This window comes from Ammospiza caudacuta, chromosome 5, assembly GCF_027887145.1.
Source record: "Ammospiza caudacuta isolate bAmmCau1 chromosome 5, bAmmCau1.pri, whole genome shotgun sequence".
Classification (NCBI taxonomy): domain Eukaryota; kingdom Metazoa; phylum Chordata; class Aves; order Passeriformes; family Passerellidae; genus Ammospiza; species Ammospiza caudacuta.
The window spans coordinates 12,864,317-12,881,911 of NC_080597.1; positions in this window are offsets into that span (position 1 = coordinate 12,864,317).

Genomic DNA, 17,595 nt, shown 5'->3' on the forward strand with positions numbered 1-17,595 from the left:
ATTGATGGAGTCTGAAAGCAATGCTGTCCAAGACACCTGAAAGAAGGAATGAAACTTTGAAACAGAGCTCACCAAAAGAAAATGGAAAAGATTATTTAATGTAATTCTCAGGGGCTTATGGCCTTGGAGAATCAAAGTTCATGGTCACACTCCTGGGGACAGAGAAAGAAGAGTGCAGCAGGAGGCTCTGCAGTGAGATCTGTCTGCTTGCAGATACACCAGCATCACTGAGGAAATGTGAGGAGTGCAAATCTCTTCCTTCTTCCTAAGGCCACGTTTGAAGAGCATGGTGGAGGTGCCAAATCTCCAGAGTACAAAAGCCACCTGGCAGCTTTTATGTCCAGAGTGTCAGCTAAAAACAGGAGAGTCACATTACTGGCCACAGCAGTGTCAGGCCTTTAATACATTGGCAAAGGTTTTGCAGAAAGGAAGGAGGTGCCAAGTGGACATGAAACTTGGGAATGAATCTTGTCCTTCTGGTCAACTGAACAACCCAGCTGGATAATTACAAAGCAACAGCAAAGGTAGTTAGGCAGAATAACTTTTATGTATATCTTAAATTTATTCTTTTAATTTCTTTTCCAATTCTTTTTTCATGAATTGCATAGATATGAATATCAGTCATCAGTTAAAGTAGAACTTGAAAGTCTTTCATAAAATTATTTCCCTGAATCTCCATTTTCATTTTGCCTTTCTGTTTCTCTCATACCTTCTTTATTTTTTTATTTCTTTTCGTTTTGCTTGCAATTACCTGCATGAAGCTTATTTATATGTTTAATTTGCCTTATGATTACAGGTACATTCTCACACTCTGGTAATTATCTCTGGAACAGGATATGATTGGCATAGCTAATGATAGCTAGCTTCAACAGAAGAGTCTGCAGTTCTCTCCTTTCCCTGAGAAATGGCATATTTTTATTCAAATATTTACAATAAAAGGAGAAAGGTCATCTCAGACCATAGCCCAGTTGTTGTTGAAGGTTCTGAGTCCTGAGCTGAGGCAAGTCATTGCAAGTTGGGGTTACTGGAAGTGAATTACAAGGTCTAAAGCTCTGCTCCCTGTTTCTTATGTACTGCCTTTCCTCCCCTGTTAACATTGCAGAATACTTCATGGCCACTTTATGTTCTGCAGGTAAATGAGATGTTATGAGATGCTCAGGAAAACTTTAAAAAAAAAAAAAATTTAAAAACTTCACTCATCAAAGCAACATTTCTAGAAATGAGGGTGTAGGAATAAAATGTGAAAATATTAAATTGCGGCCAAAGAGAACATCTGGGTAAAACATGCTCTGACATTTATTGTATTAATGTGAAGGTGTTAAGAGTCATCCCACTATGAAATTTTTGTCTGCAGCCAAGGGTGGGGAAAACAGCCCCATTGGCTGTATCTAGTGCTGCTAGGGAGGCCACAAGTAGGGAAACAGAAGGGAAAGAAAGACTGGTGTTAAGGAATTTAGGACATTTAGGTGAAACACAAACTGAGCCAAAGTAAGTGAGAGACATGCCAGTGCCTTGGCCAGTCCTGGGTTCTGATGTGGCTGAGCTGCCCCATTTGTTACAGGTGAGAGGTCTCCTCACTCCACTCAGTGCTGGACTGCTGCTAAGGTGGACCCAAACTGAATTTCAGTTTAGGAGAACTGCCTTCAATAAAACCAGGTGGGATTTCTTTCTGCAGTGGGTTAACACATGTAATTAATAAAGGAGTAGTAAGAGCACTGATGTGATATTTGTATTCAATGTTGCATGGAATAAATCAAGAAATTTCCTTGCTTATATCTCCAGACAAAACACAGCCTAATCAGCACTACATCTTCTGAATTTGCATTTGAGGACAAAAATGAAAGATTTTTTTAACAGTCATGTAGCAGAAGTTATGATGCAACAGATTAGAAATAGGGCTTCACAATGGCTTGTTACAGATGAACTGCTGTGAGGACAAATTATTAGATGACATTTAACCTATGCTGGCATTTTTGTTTGCCCTTAGAACATCACCTAATTAAATGTGGATTTATTCTGACAAGCCAGATGGTCCTTTGGTTACTGCAAGAAGTCATGACATGCCAGATCTATTCCTGGCTCTGCCACTTATCTGTCCTGTGACCTTTGCAAATCATTTAACCTCTTTACACCTCCAAATTCCATTTATGAGCCAGAAGAATAATGTGGTTTTTTACTATTCAAAGGCTTTGCACAGTCCAGTGCATTAAGATCACTGGCTGCACCACTGTTAATGAGAGGACAACAGATTGAAGTTTGTGGAGCTGCAATGGTCAGCTGGCATTAACTGCTCCATCTCCCCTGACTTAAATGGACTCTGACTAATTCATGCTCTCTGAAGATTTGCCTCATTTTGTGTTCTCATTTAATTTGCAATCTGAATATTTCATTTGCTGTATTTTACCATTAAGGTCCCGTTCTCTTATATTGTTTTTAATAAGCTATTAACAAATTTATTCAAGGGTAATAAATCCTTATGAAGTCATAGAAATCAATTACTTGCTCTTATTGCTCCTAATAGATACCTCACATTTCAGCCATGTGTGCTTCCAAGATGTTTTATTAAAAGTAGTTATAGCTATGTCAATTTAAATTTTTAAATTAGAAGTAATTTTAATCTCTTCTCAGAATCAGGTTTTTTGGGAAATATTTCTATGCCTTTGAAATTTAAGAGGTTCTTTTCCTTTCAAATTGGGACATTTATCAAAACCAAAAAACATCAAAACCTACTCTTACACTTTTCTCAATCTTTCCAAGAAACACCAAACTTATTCAAAAAATATGGCTGTTTTTTTCAGAGGGGAAATCTAGAAAAAAAGGTGTCACAAAGTGCAAGTAGAGCATTTGATTAAAAAATTCTCTCTATTCCTTTATACTGGGCTCAGGGATGCTCCTTCTTATCAGAGTAAATAAACAAACATTTCAGAAGGAGCTCGTACAGTCATGTCCTTCTTCACTCTTATCTTCACCTCCTAATTTCATAAAATTTTTACATACTTTAACATTTTCATGTACATTTACAGAAGATTTTTTTGATCCACAGCATCACTCAGCAATAAATAGGTCCTTCAAAGTATTTTTGTGTTAATTTCTTTGCAGCCCATCCAGTAAAGTTGCCTAGACTTCAAAGCAGAGGCAACTACTTTTTTCCCATATTTTGCTGATGTTGGAACTTTGATTTTTCAATTATAAACTTAATAATTTGCATATTTAATTATTTGCTTCTATAAATTCAACTTTCAATGCCATTGTGTCTACATTTGGAATCTGAGGTCTCTGAGGCATGTGATTAATTGCTAACTGTTTTCTCTTAGACACTTTTTCTGTTGACTTATTTACTTGTCAGAAGATGAAGGTGATATGGATGTGTCTTTTCTATCCCAAATAGCAATAGCAAAGTTGACTGTTTCTGCAAATGCTTTCTGCCTTCCTGATGCCATGGATCCTTGCTTCAACCTCTTCAATAACAGAGGAAATTTTTAAAAATAAATGTAAATTGTCAGAAAAACTTATTACGGCAACACTGACATGTCTGAGATACCTGCTCAGTTTATAACATTTTGCATTGTAATTGGTTTCTGGAACTTAAAATAGATAGAAATTGGCAGGATCAGTACCAGATGAGATGTTTCTATCAGAAATTTCAGTGATTCATCAAGTGGCTACACTTCTTCAGGAGTCCAAGATGTATAATGGAGTTTAATAATATCCCCAGGAATCCAGTTTTAACAGCTTGATTTAAAGCTCCTGGTAGGGAGTATTTCCATTGGCACTACTGGGCTTTTAGTCAATATGCTCACACCTCCAGGAAGCCTTCATTTGCCCTGGACAGGCTGCTCATGAGTCACCACCACATCCCTGGCACTGAGCCCAGGCAGCAGCATTTGGCTCTAGAACCAGATCTGCCTCAGGATGATGTTGATCTGGGGTTTTGACTCAGACTCCTATAAGAAATATTTTTCCTTCTTAGCTCTCAACTGAGCTTTAAAATTAATAAAAGATGGAAATCTCATGGTCTTCATTAACTATGGAATAGCACACAATTCCAACAACACTGAGGTCTCTTCCTTGCATGTGACTTCTCTAACCTGACCATCACAAGGGCTCTCCCATCAATTCAGAAGTATTGGTGTTACTCAACCTCAAGCTTTTCCACAGCATTTTCCTGGCCTCTCCAAAACATTTCTCAAAGGCTTACCTGCTACTTCATTAAAATGACCATGTGTTTCTGTTCCCCTCAACAGTGGCAACAAACCCACTTTTCCCATGGAAAGCTCTGACACTTGTGAAGAAGCTGTGCTGTAAGTGACTCCTGTTTCAACAAGTGCAAGATGGGAGCTCTTTCCAGGGAGGCTCTTTCTAGGGCTCTCAGCTTGGTTTTGCTGTTCTGTGCAGCTCTGGCTGTAGGCTGTCTAAGCACCCTCCCAATTATTTGAACCATTTATTAGAAATAGAGAGTTCAGTCATGTTTGCTCTTCTTGTCCTTGGTGCATTTCATACCCATCCAAACAGGTGAGCTGGGATCTTTCTGTGCAAACAGAAGCATTCAGTCTGATTTCTGATATACTTCACATCTTTTGCTGGTTGTAAAATGTTCACTAATTCAACTGGGGAGCAGAAACCTTGTCATGTGATGTAACTATTCCCCCACTGCAAGCCAAAAACAACATGTAAATAAAGGCAACTGTGTGTGGAACTGCCATATGCTGAAGTTTACCGCTAGAAACTATGTGCTGAGAGCTGTGACTAGCAGACACTTGTTACATGTGTACAATGAGTATTTTTGACCAGCTTTTCTCAGCATATGCATGAGTGTAAAATAATATTTTTAATGGAAAGTCTCTCTAGAAATCTCAAGTATGACTTAAAGTAAAAAACTTAAAGTCCCAGCATGATGCTGTCTTTTTTTCTAAGGAATGTATTCACCTGGTTTTCTGGGTAGGTTTTTTCTAAGGAATGTATTCACCTGGTTTTCTAGGTAGGTTTATTGCTCTGAAAATGTGAGTCAAATTCCATGAAAAGTTTGCAGTGTTTTTCTGAACAAAGAAGACTGAACACAGTGAAACTTGCTGAAAAGGTTGCATAAATTTTAAGTTCTCCTGTATGAGCAACACTGTGGGATTAAAAATAAAAAGGCTGGGTTTATAAAGTTCCAATCTATATCTACCTGAAACAAAGGAATAAGAAGGTAAGTGAACTGAAAGTAATCTTTTGCTGCAAACCTTGCAAAAACTGAAGGATCTTTTCCATGAGTCTCATTGAGAACACCACTCTGTATAAATCAATTGTACTTTTGCAAGTCATATTGATAGAGGACTTGGCCCTCTGACCCCAGATTATTTATTAAATATTACAAGTTTGTCATATTATTGCTGTATGGCGAATTTCCTTCTTGCCTGCAAAACACACACACAAAGGAAGCAAGGAAGGGAAAATATAATATTCTTTTAAATTACTTTTTACCAAAGCATGCTCTCTTTTTTTTGCCTTTTTCTCGGAATAGAATACACCATTTATTCAGGGGTTTTTTTTGGGTATGTTTTGAAGTGGGCAGGAATCACCTCTTTTGCAAATAACTTTCTGCACTGTGGAACCTGTTCTTCTCTCCATGTACAAAGTAATGCTATGGCAGCAAGTACAAGAGGATTTTGTCCCTGGCACCATGCAAATATCTCTGATAACGTTTGGAGATGATACCAGAATGACATATTCAACAGTATATAAATTTTCTTTTTTTAATAAAACTTTAAACATCTGTTCTTCTTCAGAGTTTTCTTTACTTCAATCACTCAGTCTGCATGACAGTTATTATTTTCATGAGCCTTCATAAAGGTGTTTGCAAAAATCTTCTTGCAAATTGAAGTAACCAGGAGGAGTTAAGAAGCTCAAATGGAATCAGATGTATCTTGGGAATTTCTTTGAACCTACAAAAATACTGTCTATGACAAGTATCCAGAATTTATTACAATCTTCTCTTCTTAGACCACAGGCCATGGTTCTCCTTTCACTAAATGAGAATAATTACCTTGAAATGCATGTAGCTGCCCTGGTGCAAAACCAGTGTAATTGGCAGAGAAATTATGCTCCACAGATTTATGTTTATTCCCTTATAATAAAATTGCTTGATCTTATTTTAATTCTGACTCTGTTTTTAAAGGCAGAAGAAAATGAACCAACATGTTTCCTCAGATACCTAGCTACAAGCTTCTTGAATTGATCTTCACTTCAGCACAAGCTGCAGAAGCTTCACACTCAGCAGAGAATTCCCAAAGAGGCCTTGGGAACATTCAGTATCTGCCTCTAACAAATTAATCCCTCAGGAGATAAGAATCCAACATCTTAGAAGGAATGAAAACCTTTTGTAAGTGAATGCTTTTATTGTCTATTACAGTCCTCATATGAGTTTACTTAACAGAGAGTTGCCAAGAGACCACTGACACTTTGCATTTTCTGCAGGTCCTTATGTGTTTTCTGGAATACACAGGAAGCTGCTGTGAATTTACAGAGCAGTTTGTTCTGGTGCATCCTAGTCACAGCTGTGTGTGTTCATGTCACGAGTAATTAGGCAGGCAGAAGAGGTGTGTATAACATCTTTACTCATTTTAACCAACATCCTCTTTCAAATTCCCTCCTGTTGTTTCCTCAAGAGGTGGCATGGAAATTTCTACTAGCACATTTAATTAAGTAAAGCAGAGATTAGTTAGGACCCCTCTAGCTCCATGAAATTAAAACACATTCCTCCCAGGGAAGAGACCATAATAAGTTTCTCTACACCTGGTCATGATTGCAATTCCTGAGTCCTAGAAAGCTCCTGAAGGCCTCTGGTCTGTTGTGGGCAAAGGCAGAGAGTTCTGGACTGGTGTGGGATGTATGGTGAGGGTCAAACACTCAAATTGTGCCTCATGATACAATTTTCTCAAGCACTGCCAGAGAAGGGTTTAGCAGCATGGGTTTCAGGTATATCTGAGTTTCCAAACTGAGTCTGTTGTGCCTGCCCCACAACCTAGAGCTGCTCAGGGGGTGTGGGCTGGAGCATTCTTCCCTTGGCAGGTTTGAGCCCACTCCCCCTTGCCAGTGGCAGAGCTTCCACCCAGGAGGTGCAGATGGGAGCTGCAGCCCTCCAGAACTTGTAGCTGACTAAAGGACCAGATCTCTGGACCTCAGAAATCACTGTTCACAATTCAGCATTTTTAGAGCCCCTGCTAAAACAGAAGAAGGCAGTAGATCAAGCTGCTCTGTTTAATAGCACACTTCCAGCTTTGGCAGGAGAAGAGAAATGAAAGCAAGGAGGAAACCTGATGTTGTGGTGTTGGGCCCCCAGGACGAGGTGAGAGATGAGAATTTTACTCCAAGTTCTCAGAAGGCTGATTTATTATTCTATTCTATTCTATTCTATTCTATTCTATTCTATTCTATTCTATTCTATTCTATTCTATCCTATCCTATCCTATCCTATCCTATCCTATTCCATTCTATCCTATTCCATTCCATTCCTATACTAAAACTATACTAAAAAGAATAGAGGAAAGATACATCAGGAGGCTAGAAAGAAATGAATAATAAAAACTCATGACAGACTCAGAAAGTCTGACACAGCTGGCTGTGATTTGCCATTAATTAAAAACAATTCACATGTTTGGATAAACAATCTCCAGGACACATTCCAGAGCAGCAAAACATGGAGAGGCTGAGGTTTCTCATCTTCCCAGGAGAAGAAATCCTGGCAAAGGGATTTTTCTTAAAATATCACGGTGACAACCTGAGATGTGGAAACCACCTTCTTCTTCAGTAGCCCAATTCTTGACAGTGATTTTTGGCTCAGAGACCAAAACCTTTGGTTTTTAGCTAAAAGCAAGAATAGAGTTAGTGCTCACTAAATACAAGTAAGCACTCTTTTAATCTAGACACTCAAGAATGAGTGTTCTATAGAATATTATTTTTTCCTGTTTTTTTTTTTTTCCTTCTCTTCTGTGCAGTCAATGAGAGATAAGCAATAGGTAATCCAAACCAACCCAAATCCATTACCATTCCAGTGACTGAGGTCTTTCTACCAGATAAAGATGGGCTTGCCCTGGGTTTTCTGAGCTGCCTAAAAAAATCAGTGGGGAGGACTCTGCTGGCAGATGAAGGAACAATGTTTTTAGGATTTTTTTTAATCTATCTCCTTCATTCACCTAAGTTGCTAAAGTAACTGAAGTGTAAAGCAGTAGTTTTTTAGCATATTTGATTATAACACAAAGAAAATAAATCTGGAGATATCTAACACACCTGGAGATATCTAACACAGTTACAGGCAGGGAGAGAAACTGGTTTATCAGTCAGAAAAACTACATAAAACCTTAGACCATAAAATTAATTTTTTGTTGCAGCTCAAAACAATCTATGCTTTCTTATACAGGCAACTAAACATAAATATGTATGTTCATATAGAGATTCCACAAGGATTTAATCCAAGGATCCCTTAATGCATACATTTTTCCTCTCTAAAGACATTATTAAAAATGCCTGAAATTATTTATCTAAATATTATTACAGGTATAAACAAAAATTGAGTCTGTCTAAAAACCTAATTTTTAATTTCTACTGAGTTGTAGACATACTAAATCTTAAAGTCTGAACTCTCTCCGAAAAAAAGGTATCATATTTTTTATATTCAGACATATGCTGAAATAGGAACAATAAGCACTGTCTTTTCCATAAATCTATTCCACCATGTCAAAAAGCCATTTTCTGAGAGTGGCATAATCACTGAATTATTTCTTAGCTACTATTGTCACTGATATTCTATTGAGTAATGTAAATTTGAAATATATAAATGAAAAAATTATTATATGCTATATTGATCAACCAGGTCTGATCTTAAAACCATTTAAAACTCTGTACACTTATTTGTGCAACTTTCACTGCATTTTCTGAACAAAAAATAATAAAGGAAAATATAGTTTTGCTGAAAGAGCTGAGTCCCAAAGGTACCCTGTGCTCTTCAAATAAAGAATAATTCCATATACTGTTATTGTATATTGTCTACCTTGAGATCTGGCCCTGTCAGATTAAAAAAGACCTGTTATTGTCCTTAGTCTAAAAATACTGTTTCTCTCTCTTTTTGTTGCATGTCAGATTCCATCAACTCTCTCCCACAAGGTACATCTTGCTACCACATCCTTACCTCCATGGTACAGAGGAGCTTTCTCAAACCCTAAAACTCTGCAGAGAACACCTGAAATTTTGCTTAACTCTAACCTCAAGGTACAGGAAACTCACCTTTTATATCTCTGTTTTCCAGTGCTTTGTCCACCACCCCCTGGAGGTACTTTGGCTGTTTCTAGGGAAGGCAGGAAATGTAGCTAACAAAAATAAATCTGTACTCACTGGTTTATATTTGCAGCTCTATTAGGATTATTTTTCAGGGTATATTAAAGACAAAATTTTGAGAACTTTTGCTCTAGGATCTTACAGTCATTGGGCAGCTGGCAGTATATGGAAAAAAGACAAGTAACAAGGAAACTGGGGAAAAAAGGATGCAACAGAAATTTACTGAAAGTGCAGACGCTGTTGGGATAGAATTATTATTATTAATATTATTGCTATTGTTGTTTTATTGTTATTACTTCTCTTATTGGTTTTATTAATAATGTGAAAAGCAAAACATAACCCTTGAGCAGACAAGTATCAGTGCAGGGAAAATGTTCCACATGCCTGTGTATAAATAGATCTGGTAGAGAACATAACAATAGCTCTGCTGCTGCTGTCTCAGAGCTGGGCTGAACCTGGTAAAAACAAGGGGTGATTGTTTCTTGCTGCTTTCACTGAGGATGAGAGGGAGCCATTGTAATGGGACTGCCTATTAACAAGGATGTAACTCAGAGAGGCAAAAAGTAATTGTACAACAGGAAGAGCAGACTGGGTAGGTTTGACATGTCCTCAAATTGGTTGTCTCTGTTGGAAAGCAGTGGCAAGCTCTGCCTCTGCCCCCTAAATACTTAAAGGAAAGAACAGAATCCTTAATCACTGCAAATCACTGCAAGTGCTTGTTGCCCTGTACTGTGGGTTAATCCCAGAATAATCAGTTTCTCTGAGTCATGTCTATAGGAATCATACAGAACCACAGAATCACAGAAACTCTGTGCTGGAAGGGATCTGAAAGGTCATCTAAATCCAATTCCCCTGTCATGAGCAGGGATACCTTCCACTAGGCCAAGTTGCTCAAAGCCCCATCCAACCTGGCCTGGGACATTTACAGAGATGAAACATCTGCAGCTTCTCTGGGAAACCTATACCAGAGTCTCACAATGCTCACAGAGAAGAATTTCTTTCTCATATCTAATCTAAACCTACCTCTGTTGGTTTGAAGCCATCACCCCTGTCCTATCACTAGGTGACCTTGTAAAATTTCCCTCTCCAGCTTTCCTGTAGGGCCCCTTTGGGTGCTGTAAGGCGCCCTAAGGTCTCCTTGGAGCCCTCCCTTCTCCAGGTTGAAAAATCCCAATTTTCTCATCCTGTCAGCATGGGAGAGGTGCTCCAGCTTTCTGACCACCCTCGTGGCTCTTGTCTGGCCTCCAACAGGTCCACATCCTTCTGATGTTGAAGCAACCCCACCTCCTTGCTCACCACACAGTGTCAGAGGAGCTGAACCTGCTCTGTGGTCAGAACCAAACTCAAAAGATGCCAATGAGCTGATCACTGTAAAATAAGAAGGCAACTTACTTCACATTTAGTTTGGGTGGTATTTTCTTTAAGAAATAAATTACATAAAAATATAAACTCTTCTTTGGATTTGTTTGTATTTTTCCTTCTCCTTCGTGTGTGTGTGTCTGTGTTTTGGGCATTCATTTCCTATACCCTGGGAGGCATTAACAAAGGTTTATATTTTCATTTTGTGGTAGTGAGTCTGATTACACCATTCAAGGGAACATGCAATGGGCAGTATTTGTATGATTTTGTGAAGACAAATATTTATCTTTCACAGGGGTGTTGTGGCTAAGCAATTCATACTTCATTACATAAGTCACATCTGAGAACACCCTCTTGATTTATTGTCTGTGGCAGAATTGGACTGCCAGCTCTGAGCTATACTTTCTTACATGTCAAATTCTGAAGTACTAATACATCTAATTCTTTTATATATATATGTCTGAGGGTAGTAAATGATTAGAATTATTAAAGCTCTTCAGTTCTTCAGCCCTTATTTTCAATCTTCTAAATTGCCAGAGTCTACCATTTAGATCTAATGGAAATGTTGTAGGAAGAATATTTTTTCTATTTTATTGAAGCATTTTATTGGATTTTATTTGGTGTTTTTAAGGCAGATTGTTTTGGCAACAGAAATCTCCCTGGTGTCTACTGGTTATGGAGAAAAAACCTCTCTCCTGCCCTGCTCCTCTAAGGCTGACTTCATAGAATCACAAGTTGATGTTCTGACACTTCTCTGAGAAATAAAAGACTTTTTTCAGAGTTCTCCTCTTCACAGGGAGCAACAACAACCACTTGTGAAACGTTGATGGGTGCCACAAAATGAAATTGGCCTTCTCCAGCTGGTTTTAATTTCCACAGTAAGGGCACACACAACTTCCATAGTCTTTTGTGAATTCATCTACATGAGACTCCCTATGCAGCCATTTTTCCACGAGCTGCCACACACAGGGCAACCTCAAGTGGCATCTGTTGTATTTACATTTAAACATTTTCTCAAAGGAAATGATAACCTGTAGTTCATGTTAGTTTTTGAATCAGACATCATGGACAAGTACCTTTTTAATCTTAAATTTAGTTTTGCCAGATTTTAAACATAAGAAAAGAAGCTCCTGTGTTTAAAAAAAAAAAAAAAAAAAAGAAGGAAAAGCAAGTAAACAAATGGGAATTTGTGAATGCAGCAAATTTCCTCTTGATTATCCCTTCTATGAAAAAGAAAAAAAAAACAATTCAGATATCCTGCCTAAAGTGTGGACAACCAGAGCTCAATGGTCTAAAATGCATTAGCAGACATCTAAAACTTGGGATTTCTGCATCACATTGGCTGGCCAAAAAACTATGGCTGGCCAGTGTTATGGTTTTCTCCTAGCAGTTAGTTTAGCACCACAGAGCCACTATCTCACCCTTCCTACCAACCAAAAAACCAACCACCCAAGAAGCCAAAACCTAACAATATAAGCAAGTGGGGCAAAAAAATCCAATAACTCACAACCATCCGACAGATTCTCAGTCTGTCCCCAAGCAATGTCAATCCTGGCAAACTTCCTCTGCCACGGTATTTATTACTGAGCACAACACAGCATCTTATGGAATATTGGAATATTTTTTGATGAACTGGGGTCAACGGTCCAGGCCATGTTCTCTCCCAAATTGTTGCTCAGAATAAAAGGTAGAAAAGGCCTGGATTCTGTGTCAGCACTGCTCAGCAAAAACTATACAAGCTGCTATACAAGCTGCTTTAAGGAAAACCAACTTTATCACAGACCAATCCAATATTATTATTATTATTATTATTATTATTATTATTATTATTATGGTAGAAACTAGTCAGCAAGAAGTCCCAAATCTTCTTGCTCATGACACACACAGAGGATGAAACTTAATCTAGTGGTGTACAAAGATCCAGAAAGACTGAGTTCCAAGGGTCATCCTTTGCCTGGACCCATAATTCAGTTGCTGCCCTTGCCTGATGACTGAACCATCTTTTAGTCATCCAAAGTCTTAAACTTCTGCAAGAAGACTCAAGGGCTTAGGTCCAAGCTCTGGAGACTGCAAGTTAACAAACCAGTTCATTTTGCAGGGCTAGATCTGGTTGCTTATCCTTCAGAGACCCAGAGGATTGCTTGGGATGATGAAAGAGAGTTTTTGTTCTGTTACTGTTTCCCTGTATATTATTATTGCCTGAAATTGGAAAGATTTTGGTCCTTGTTCTCCAGCATGTTTTGTTTGGGCTCAGCTCAGGTAAAAACTTGTACAAAAATCCTGGGATTGATATAAGGAAGTTTTTTCTGGTATTGCCATTTTCTTTCTATAAAATCAAGCTCAGTGTATATCAGAGGTGGAAATCTCTGACAGAAAGGACCATTAGAAAACAACAAAAATTCTGTAAAATGTGCTTTAAAAAAGAGGAATAAACAAAATCTCACACTACCACAGCTAACACATTAAAAAAATGACATTTTCTGATGTATTTTTCTTTCATTTTAAAGAACTGTATAAACAACATGATCTATTTCTGCTTACTGGTACAGTGAAAGGATCCTAAATCAATGGAACAGCTGTACAGAGATGAAATATTAATCATGAACATGAATCTAATGTTATTTTATGAATATTTGGCCATGTAAATTTTAGCTTTGTTGAACCAGAGACATGAGAAGGAGGAACAAATAGCCCACCCATTACATGAAATAGATATGTGCCTCCCTGCTCCTCTCTTAATAATTTGTGCTATGGCATCTTTTCCACATGAAAACCTCAGTTAGTAATGCCTCAGACCACTCCTTTCAGGGGGATAATCACTGGAGTGAATTCTCAAATGAGAAAAGGAAGCCAAGAGAGATTTTAGTTTGTATTTTTCCTAAGTTCTTCAGGTTTTAAGCAGCTAACTTGACAAAGCAAAGCCCAGATTCTCAGTAGCAGCTGCTCTGCCCAACAGCCACACACAGAGTAGGTATTCAGCAGTTCTGTTTGGAGCACAAGAGCTGTATAACCTGCACTTGAAGGAACTGTTCTGAAATGTGGCTTCAAGTGAGTATCAAAGCAATAACTCTGACTCCTGAGCTTATTCTTTACTCCATGAGGTCCAGGTGAGAACATAACATCACATTCAGGTCCTTTAAACCAACACTTTTGTGCAGAACACTGAGCACTCAGGCATTCTCATGAACTATTTTCATGAACTATCAGAATAATAATTCTGATGGCACCATTTTACAAAAGATATCAATATCAAGGTTTATCTTGCATATGGAAATAGGCATGAAAAGATCTTCTGTAATGGTTTACAGTGGTAGCCTTTTTACTTGGGCCAGTTTCTGTGCACAAATTCAGCTGCAATCCTAAGCATAATCTTTACAAATACACTCTACTGGGTTTGACAGTTCAGGTACTCAGGAATATCTTTTCTTGAGGAGGCAAATCAGGAACAGAATATTAACAGTCTCAGCAGCTTATTAAGTTTGTACCAGAGAGTGACTTCTAAAGGTTCTAAAAAACATTGAAATGCTAATAGTTCAAGTGGAATAATTGAATGCAACTAAATTTACCATGTTTGTCATTAATGTCAAAAAGGGTCTATCTATTCACTCTGGAAGAAAATACATACTTTCTTCCTCTTAAAAGGCATATACAGAGTTTCACTGCATCATCTGTTGTCTCTGTATGTAATGCAGAAGGAACCTGTCTTAATAAATGTTATTCAGTTGTTGAAATGTGTGGTACAGTGAAGAAGAGTAAAATTTTAAATAAGTTAGTATTTCTGGCAGAAAACATGGTTTTATGAAAGTACTGTTTGTTTAAATAATGTTTGACCTAGCAGAAGTCCACACTGATGACTTGAAATGTGAAAAAAATGCATGAAAGGAAGGGGATTTTCAGCTATTTCTCATTCTAAGGATTCACAAGAGAATCAGACAGCCATGGATACAAATCTCTGTTCCTGTGTAAGATTGCCACATGCTGTGATCTACAGTCTTGCTGGATCACCAAACAGTATTAAGTATTAAAAATGTGACTGCAAGACACATTCTAAAAGTGCTCCAAAACTAATTTAGTTTGCTGGCTGAGCTTGACCCCACATGATTCATTGCTCTTAATAATCACTGCAGCAGGGTAGAATTTCATCTGAGAGCTTTCTCCTTCTAATTTAAAAGCTTATTAGAAAGGCTGCTTATACTTGATTTAATACCAGCTTGAGCTACAAAACTATTGTCATGTCTTTCCTCATGAGAGTCTGTTCCTTCCAAAGCAAATAAATTCAACCAAAAACTTAATGCAGAGGAATGTGCAAACAGGTAATTGTAAACATTACAATATAGAAATACTGACAGAGAGTCTTTAAATGTTGTGTTTGTTGAGTCAAAGTGAATCAGAAAATTTTGTTACTGTTTTTTTATTAGTATTGTCATAATTAAATATATCCTATTGACAAGAAATAACCTAAAGCCATAGAAAGAGGCAAAGAATGGTTTCTTATTGCCGTGTTTCATAGACACATTTCACTCTTTCTAGGTGGGAGTAGTTTTCAGCAAAAATACACAAGTAAATTCTCCAGGATGCTTGGGAATATATTGAAGTTCTTTTTGTGTTGGTAATGAAGTTGAGGAGATAAAAAATATGGCAGGACTTTTAACTTTAATGGAATGGCAATACTGGCCACAGTTCAAAGCTGCACAAGAAAAAGTATTTAAGAATAAAAAATTGAATTAAGGTTTATGTGAAGGTAGCTGTTACTAATCTTATTTTGATTTACAAGCTGAAGGTTGAGAAGCTGTAGGTGCACAGGTGATGTGAGTCAGCACAACTGCTGGAAGTAGAAAGGAGGGGAAGTCTAAGCAGCTCCATTTGGTTGCAGTTTTATTCGCTTTCAAAGAATAGGCAGATAAGATAGGAATGATGGGAATGATAAAGGAAGTGAGAGTGGGAACTGAGCACTCAAACTTTAGTAATAAATGAGTTTGCAAATTGGTTCTGACAAAGGGACTCCAGTAGCAGTTCAGAAGAGTGCAGTGAATTGAGAATGGGTTTTGGGATGGAAGCAATAGAAAAAGTGAAGGAAGCAATAGAAAAAGTGAAGGAAGTTAAAAAAATTTGGTGGCTGAACAACAACACAATTAAAGCTCAGTGTTGAAATATAAAAAGCAGTAGATGCTGAAGAAGAATAAAACATATGCTGTTGTATTTTTAAGTTTTTCAGTTAAACATACCAGTGACGCAAGTATAAAACAAAACAGATTAAACAAAGGTGTGTTCAGAGCTTAGCTAAGTAAATAAGACAGAAGGATGTTAAGCAACAAGGTTTATGCTGATTTATGAAATAATATTGGGCAATCATATTGGAACATTATACAGATGTTATATAGACCATCTATCTAAGTGGTGTGGTTTCATCCAGAATAGTATTTTCAATAAAATGAACTTGTCTCAAGAAAGATGCTGTAAAAGGGGAACAGAAAAGGGGAAAATAATTGCCATGAAGAAAGAAAAAACACAGACACTTGGCTGAACAGAGGGTGAAGAAAAAAACTGGAATTCTAACCCTTAGTGAGTAGGGACATGAGAAAAAATACAGAAAAAATAAAGATACAATGAATCATTCCAATCTGGGAATTTGCTTTTACAAGATGGGAAATCACTAGTTTTGCCACTTCAGACAAAAAACCAAAACATTGTGGGGCCATCAGCTGAGGTACCAGGTATCAACTTCAAAACCCATATAAGAAAATACTTTTTTTACAGACCTTTGAAGTGTAGAACATGTACTTATACGGTATTTCTCAAAGCCAAGGATGACCTTGTGTCTGAAAACTTCCCAAGGTTCAAAGAACAGGGTATTTCTAAATGTATTAGCAATATCCAAAGTTACAGAATTTCATGCTAAGATAAACAGGAGAAGAGACAAAAAATAACATGCAGGAGAATTTATGCAACCATAATTCTCTGTGATTTGGAGGAGCCTTTTAGGAGGAGGCAGATTTTGTCATGTCTAAGTGTTAAACTGCTTGGCTCTTTCTGCAGAAATACCTGAATCTGGCCATCACTGGAGAAAGTTTGGCTACATTTGCCAGCCTGCAGATTCGAAATTCTTTCCTTTACTCATGCTGTGAGCCTGAGACAAAGGTAAAAAAACTTCAAGAGAAATTCAAGCTGTGAAGTAGAAGAAGTGAAGAATGTAGAAAAAAAAGAACATGAAACTCAGGTTAAAGAGTAAGGTAAACAAATGGAAGATGTGTTTTAAGGCCATATCTGCAGAGGACACTGGAGTGCAGTGGTTCAGGGGTTGAAAACAGAGCAGGCACAACAACATGGAGCTTTATCTGATCCATAGAACAGATACTTATAAAATATTGTGCCTCCTTGCAGAAACACCTCTGACACTGCAGGACTCCTGGCACTGTGCGGTGCAAACCCTTGGTGAGGGTGTCACTCCCATCACCGCCAGTGGGAGAAGGGAAAAGGCTAAAATAATGTAATAATGTCATGTTATTCCTGAGCATAAGGAGTGATGTCTGCCCCATAACACAGAAAGAAATAAAGCTACAAAGCTACTTTCACTCTGGTTCAAATCAGCAACTCGCTGGACACTGAGGAGAAGGTGCTGTCCAGCACTGTTAATGCTTGGTTTTATTAAAATGGCTGAAAAGGTTTTGCTATTATTGCTTGAATTCTCATCCCAGCTGAGTGTGACCAACATGAAGTTAAGCCATTTAGTCAGGCAATGTCTTTCTTCTGCAAGCATCAGTGCTGCAGTAAGTGACAAAAGGCACAAAACACAACATTTTCAGAAGGAGAAAAGAAGAAGCTCATAGAAAAATGTTCAAAAGGAACCTAGAAGGTAAAGTTTCCAGTACCCTCTCCCCAAAAGCAACTGAATTTATTTTCCTCTTTGTATTTTTTTTTTAGGGT